This window comes from Tupaia chinensis, unplaced genomic scaffold (assembly GCF_000334495.1).
Source record: "Tupaia chinensis unplaced genomic scaffold, TupChi_1.0 Scaffold000270_2, whole genome shotgun sequence".
NCBI lineage: Eukaryota > Metazoa > Chordata > Mammalia > Scandentia > Tupaiidae > Tupaia > Tupaia belangeri.
The window spans coordinates 2,755,621-2,763,143 of NW_006159751.1; positions in this window are offsets into that span (position 1 = coordinate 2,755,621).

Consider the following 7,523-nt stretch of genomic DNA (forward strand, 5'->3'; position numbering starts at 1 on the left):
GTAATGGCAGGCGCCTTAAAGTAAAACCCTCCCAAAAAAAAAAAGGAGATGGGGAAAAGATGGGGCTTGAAAGTTGTCAGCAGTCCCAGTCTTCCTGTCTGTGCCTCGAAACTGTGTCCTGGCCTCTCCCAGCCCTTGCCAAGGGCTCCCGGAGCTACCAGAGACGGCTTTGCCGACTTCTCTATGCAGACGAAGTAGACTTGAGGCTCATCCAAGAGAACCAGGTCCCACTACTTATTTGCTGAGCATCTTTGGCCAGTTACCTAACCTCATGGGTCTCAGTTTCCTTATTGATAAAGTAGAACTAATAATAGCCGGGGCCAGCAGGTGGCAATCTGAGTTGCCATTCTGTAGTATTTCCTCTTGTCCCCAGAGCAAGGAAAACGAAATTGTTCTGAAATTCATACGCAGGTGGAGGGTCTAAGAATTGTGTTTCCTTTGAGGAGAAGCTAGTCTCTGGCAAATGCTCTATCAGGAGAGGTGCAGACGCAGCAGGGCTGACGCGGCCTAAGCTGCCTCCTTAGCCGGCTTGGCCAGCAGTCCTACCCATTCTCTGGCCTCATCCCACCCCAGCTTGCCTTCAAGCCTGGTCCTGGGGCCGCGTTACCCTCTGTCACACACCAACCTGAGCTCTTTGGTGCCCGTTCCTGTGTGGTCTCTGGGTCATTAGGTGTGTGCTTGGAGACGGGGATTTTTTCTGGCTCAGATGCAAGGACCTGGGAGGAACAACCTCCTTTCTTCCCTTCCCTGGGTCGCTCATGGCATGGGGGAAGCTGTCCCTACAGAGGTTAAAGGAAGTGGCTCAGGTCCATGTTTCTCTTTGGATGTTTTCTCTGCCAGTTGACTAAAATCGTTTCCAGCGACTAATGAGGTCAGTGGTTAAAGCTCATTTTTCAATCAAAGCTCAATTCCGCTCAAGCAGGAAGCAGAGGAAGGAAGGAGTAAAACACTGATCAAACTCATTGAAAGAACACATCTCCCCTCAAGCTCCACCGGACTGGGTGTCTCTTACTGTAACTAACCGTGTTCAGGCCCAGTCCTGGGGTACACCGGCAGTCGGCATGGCACGGAGAAGGACCACTCACTTAGGATTAGAATCTGGTTCTGCATTTACCAGCTCTGTGACAGTAAGCAAATGTCTTCACCTGCTTTAGCCAATATTATCCAAAAAAGGTAACTCCTGCTAAACAGAGTTAGTACTGACTAGGGAACAGTATGGTGTATACTGATCAGAGTGAGTGTGTGCATAGTCCTCTAGATGGTGAGTGTGAGCACAGACCTCCACATGATTGTGCGAGCATCTCCGTGTGTGTGTGCGTGTGTGTGTGTGTGTGTGTAAAGCAGCTCTGGGAGCCGCGGGGCTGCCTCTCTGTGGTAGGAAGCCGGCCTCCCCCAGCCTCCTCACAGGCCCCCTGACAAGCCGGGGAGGAAACCTCAGCTGAGCCTGCTCCAGGCTGTCGGGAACTGCCCTGACAGGGCAACAGCTCCCGGCCCATCCTCATCACTCCACTTCCATCCATCCCTGGTGACTTGTTAAGAGACTTCAAAGGAGAAACTTCAGACCAGAAATCTAACTTGCCGTTGACATTTTTTTAACATTGAAGCTACAACCTGAAGAACATGCCTGTGCACGGTAATTAGCCTCCAGAGAGCCCGTAGGGGGGAGTGGAAGAAAGACAGGCAGAGCTGGAGAGCCAGCACCAGGGACAGACAGCACCGCAAAGTGACCTCACAGATACACAGGCCTCATGAGAGAGAAAAAGCTAAGCGTCAACTGCAAAGGGCCAGCAGGTGGCATGGTAGTTAGGGCACTGGACTCCCACATGACTGGCTGAGGTTTCATTTCCAGACCCGGCAGCTTGCTTTCTCACTTTTCCTCTCTCTCTCTCTGGTGAGCACATGTGCCCTGTAGCAAATGAAAAAATACTAATAATGATAAATAAAAATTCTTAAAAAAAAAAAACTCTTTAATTAAAAAAAAAAAAAATCCCCCATGCCAGCTCCCCTGCTCATTCCACTGATCCCAGACAGAGGTGAGTAAGTGGGAAGAGAGGGAGCTGGCATGGGGATTTCCTTTTCTTTTCTTTTCTTTTTTTTTTTTGAGAGAGAGAGAGATTTTAGCTATAGGGTACGTGCTCTCACTGGAGAGACAGAGAGACAGAGTCACAGAGTCAGAAAGTGAGAAATCACTTTCTGAGAAATAATCCCCCCCGGGAGGATGGCCACACAGCGATCCTTTCTTCTCTATTCTCCTCTCAGGATCTTGGGCATGCATGCACATACACCCAGCGTGAGTTTTAAGCTACCAGGTCTGGGACTCGAATCGCGGTTCATTACATGGTAGTATAGCAACATAACCATTATGCCACCTGCTGGTCCTGGGATTTTCTTTTTCTTTTTCTTTTTCTTTTTCTTTTTTTTTTTTTAAGAATTATATTATGTAGGGACAAGCAGTTGGAGTAATGGCTATGTTGCTGGACTCCCATGTAGTCGACCACAGTTCGAGTCCTGGACCCAGTGGCTTAAACTCACGCTGGGTGTGTGTGTGCATGCCCAAGATCCCAAGAGGAGACTGGAGGAGAAGGGATTGCAGTCTGGCCATCCCCCTTGGGGGGCAATTTCTCACTTTCTGTCTCTCTGTCTCTCTCTGTCTTTCTGGCAAGTGCACATGCCCTATAGCGAAAACCTCTCCAAAAAAAAAATTATTTTATTTAGTTTTATTTATTTATTTACTTATTTTAATTTCACCAGAGAGAAAGAGAGGGAGAGGGAAAGTGAGAAAGCAAGGCGCCAGATCTAGGACTCAAAGCGTGGTCAGCCATGTGGGAGTCCAGTGCCCTTAACCTCCATGCCACCTGCTGGCCCCAGGATTTCCCTTTTGAAAGAGGCAAATGAAGTAATCTGGACTGGGCCGCCCCACACAAGGGGACAGACACCCATAAGATGGAATGCCCTAGGCACTCTGAGTATGGGGAGACCCTGAGAGTAGCTGTCCCCCCTATACCCACAAACTCTCAGCCACTTATATCTGAATGCCTATTTTATTTTATTTTTAAATTTAAAATTTTCAATTTAATTTTATTTATTCATTAATTTATTTTAATATAACCGGAGAGAGACAGAGAGAGAGGGAAAGTGAGAAAGCAAGCCATCAGGTCGAGGACTCGAACCATGGTCAGCCATGTGGGAGTGTCCAGCACCTTAACCACCACGCCACCTGCTGGTCCCCAGAATGCCTATTTTATTAAGAAGAACAAAAAATTAATCTTATTACCAGTACATTTATTTTAATTTTACTTATTCATTCATTTTATTTTAATTTGATGAGAGACAGAGAGAGAGGGAAAGTGAGAAAGCAAGACACCAGGTTTGGGACTCAAACAACGGTTGGCCAGGTGGGAGTGTCCAGTGCCTTAACCACCATGTCACTTGCTGGTCCCAAGGAATTATTTGTTTTAATTTTACTCATTCATTAATTTTATTTTAATTTGATGAGAGGGAGACATAGGGAGATTACCAGATACATTTATAAACACCATCTTATTTATGTTTTTTAAAATTATTTTATTTAACTTTATTTATTTATTTTAATTTGACCAGAGAGAGGGAGAGAGAGAGAGAGAAAGCAAGCTTCTAGGTCCGAGATTCGAACAGCGGTCAGCCATGTGGGAGTCCAGCACCCTTAACCACCATGCCACCTGCCGGTCCCCATCTTATTTAGTTTTAGCACTACCCATAGAAAGTAGATATTTAGAAAAATATCCTCATTATCTAATAAGGAAATTGAACCTCAAAAGGTGACACCTTGGCAGCCGTGGATTAGCCTGCTTTTATCCTTCAGATCTTGAAAATATGATTTCTTGCTATCAAATGGTTTAGTCTTCATTTCTTCTTCACAGACTTTCAGAGCTGCATTTACACACACAGAGTGCATGCTCACTAAAAGGCATTTTAAAAATGCTGCGAGTTACAGAAAAGAATATAAAAACTATTTGTAATCGGTAGTGATTTTTATTTTCTGTTTGTATTTTCTTTAAGGCTTTGATAATGAGTATAGCTAGTGAGAAGCTCAGTTAGGAATGCTGTCAGCTGTAAAAAACAGACAGCTTGGCTGCCAACACAAAGATAAGAGGGTCTTTAAAGCAGAGATTTACTTTTCTCATGTAACAAGAAGCTTGGAGGTAGGCAGTTGCCGATTTAGTAGTTTGGGAATGGATCAACATCTTGAGAATACTCTTGGCAGTTGCATCCTGGATACAGAATAGCTGCTGCAGCTCCAAAAATCACAGCCAGGTTCAAGAAGGCAAGAAGAGAAAGGAAGGCACTAACATCAACTGTTCCTTTATGAAGAAGGAGAGCATTTTCCCAGGGGTACTTGGCAGGCGCCCGTTTACATCCTAATGGCCTTGCTGGGTCACCAACCACTCCTCCCTTTCAGAGAGGCTGGGAACCATTTCACTCCTCTGAAGTCTTTCTCCGAACCCTGAAAGGTTGAAGTGGAGAGGAAGGGGTTGCAGTGCAACCACGCCCCACTGAGAGGAGTGCCTTATCTCTAGCAAGCACACATACTCTCTGACGATGAGAAATAAAGGTGATAGTTTTTTAAAAAGCATAATTATTAGCTCTTATGTTTTACATTTTTGACATGTTATAATCCATGCGATCATTAGTCTTTTTTGATGCTCATATTTTCCCAGACTTGGCCAATGGGAGCCATCAAGCTGTCTACTATGTTCTTCTAACATCTTTAAAATATTAATATAGGGACCAGAAGATGGCATAATGGTTACGTCATTGGGCTCCCACGTAGTAAACCATGGTTCACCTTCCCAGACCCGGTGATATGAAACTCAGGCTAGTGTGTGTGCGAGCATGCCCAGAATCCAAAGAGGAGAATGGAGGAGAAGGGATTGTGGTGTGGCCATCCCCCCCGGTGGTGATGTCTCACTTTCTGTCTTTCTGTCTCTCTAGTGAGCACACGTGCCCTATAGCAAAAATCTCTCTTAAAAAAAGTAAAATATGAATATAATTTGCTTTATCCCACTACATGTTCACACACACATGTATGTGTGTGTCACATACATGCACACACGTGAACACATGTGCACTTATATGCGGCAGTGTGCATCTCTGTGTATGTGAACATGTGGGTATATAAACATGCATGTGTACATGCATGCATGTGTATAGGTGTGTGGGTGTGTGTGTACATGTGCGTGTATATAAACGTGTGTATATGTGTGTATGCATGTGGTGACTGCACTGGTGGCTCTCATGCCTCACTGCTTTCCACAACTATACCCTGCTCCCTTCTGGCCTCCTCCTTTAAGGCTCCCACCTGCCTCAGCACTCTAGTGCTACCATATCAACGCAGTTTCCCAAACTGACCTTGGGCTAGTTTCTTAACCACTCTGGACCCCAGGTCCTCATAGGTAAAATGAGGATAGCAGTTATAGAGCCTGAGGTCCTGTGTAAGCACCAGATGAAAAATATGCAAAAGGTCTTCAAAAATGTATAGAAAATGCCTATTACAAAAACAAACAAACAAACAAAAACCTCATGGTTTCAAAAACCATTTGCACCAAAATAACCTCATACTTTAATTCCATTTTTTCACAAACATTTTGAAGTTTTCTTGCATATGTAAAGCTCTTAGAATCACGGCCAACATCTGATAATGCTTAGCTGTCATTGTTATTACTGTTGGGATGCCTTTCCTCCTTCTTTGCCTAGAAAACTTCAGCCCTCTTTCATAAGCTCTTACCATAAAATCTTTCCTGGCATCTCCAAGTAGAATTGGCGATTGCCTGTATGGATCCCCACTGTGCACTGCACGGCCTTTCAGCAGAGATTTATGACATTCTATTCACTCATTAGTTAACTTGTCTGTCTCCTCTCTTAGACTATAAATCCCTTGATTACAAAGACTGTGTCTCATTCACCTTGTTTCCTAGCATTGAGAACCGTGCCTGGGTCCTGGTAGGTGCTCACTGCGTAGCTGGCCAGTGGGTGAATGAATGGATAGGTTATTGAGCTTCTCTAGCTGAGGATTTCAGCTGTCTGAGCAGCGGGTACTATGGTCATGCCCCTGACTCTAGCCTGGACTCTTCTCACTGCCCCCGGAAACTTATGCTTCTGACTCCTGAAAAAGAGGTTGCTAATCTCCTGTCATTTCTGCTCCCTAGCATACCTCCCTCCACTGGCCCCAACATCTGTCTCTGCCTGATGAAATACTGGATTATTAAAGACTCCCGTTCAGCATACCCAGGCAATGCCACCTCCCACAGCTGTCTGAATTTCATCAGAGGTTTCCGCAACCTCTCTTCCCAGACTCCAAAGCTACATTTAGAGGGGGGGTTTTAATAAGCAAGCAGAGCCTATCTGCAGCTTCCTTTTTATCTCCCTCTGCCTCCTTACTTCCAGATGTGGAGGAAGCAGATGTGAGCTGTGGAGGAAGCCAGGATGACAAAGGGAACCCAAGGATGCATTCTTTCCTCTCAGAACAAATTTGTATCTGTGGAAACCTGAGTCAAGCTTTACTGGAAGGGTTAGAGGCAGTGGAAAGAGTTTTTGGTTTTGCTTTGTTTTAATTTGCTATAGGGTGAGTGTGCTCTTCAAAGAGAGACAGAGAGAGAAAAATCACCTCCTGGGGGAGGGCTACGTAGCAAGCCTTTCTCCTCCATTTTCCTTTGGGATTTTAGGCACATATACACATACACTCAGCATGATTTTCAAGCCACCAGGTCCAGGACTTGAACCTCACAGTCTGCCATGTGGGATCCAGCCATCTGCTGGCCCCGGTGGAAGGGATTTCATGTGCAAAAGGAAGGCCTTCTTAGACCTAGGCCTAGAGATGTCCAAGCCCAAGTATCAATTATTTCTGTCCCCAACAGGGCCTCTCTCTCTCTTTCTCCCAGAATAAATAAATAAATGAACTTAAGAAAAAAAACTTTAAAAAGTTGAATGAATGCACCGGCTAGTCTTACACATTTGTTTTTCACCTTAGGATCAGGCAAACCACTTAACCACTCTGTGCATTGTTCACCCATCCATTCATTTATCAGATTTAAAAAAATTATTTAATTTTATTAATTCTTCTTCTTATTATTTTTTAATTTGCTATAGGGCACACGAGTTCACTAGAGAGAGCGAGAGACAGAGAAAATGAGACAGCAAGTTGCCAGGTCTAGGACTTGAGTTGCAGCTGGTCAAGTGGGAGTTCAGTGCCTTAACCACCATGCCACCTGCTGCTCCCCGTTTATCAGACATTTTTACCATTGTGCCTCAGGTGCTGTGTAGAGTACACAAAGACAAAAGATGCAGTTTCTACTCTCTGAAAGCTCCCAGTCTACTGGGGCAGACTGTACCATATACAGATGGACCCTCAATGGCTGGCTGCACAATTTAAGTTCTGGCCCAGGTGGCTTAAAAAACAAGCTGGGCTGGGGCCAGCAGTTAGTGTAATGGCTATGTCACTGGACTCCCATGTAGTCGACCGCGGGTCAAGTCCTGGACCCCGCGGG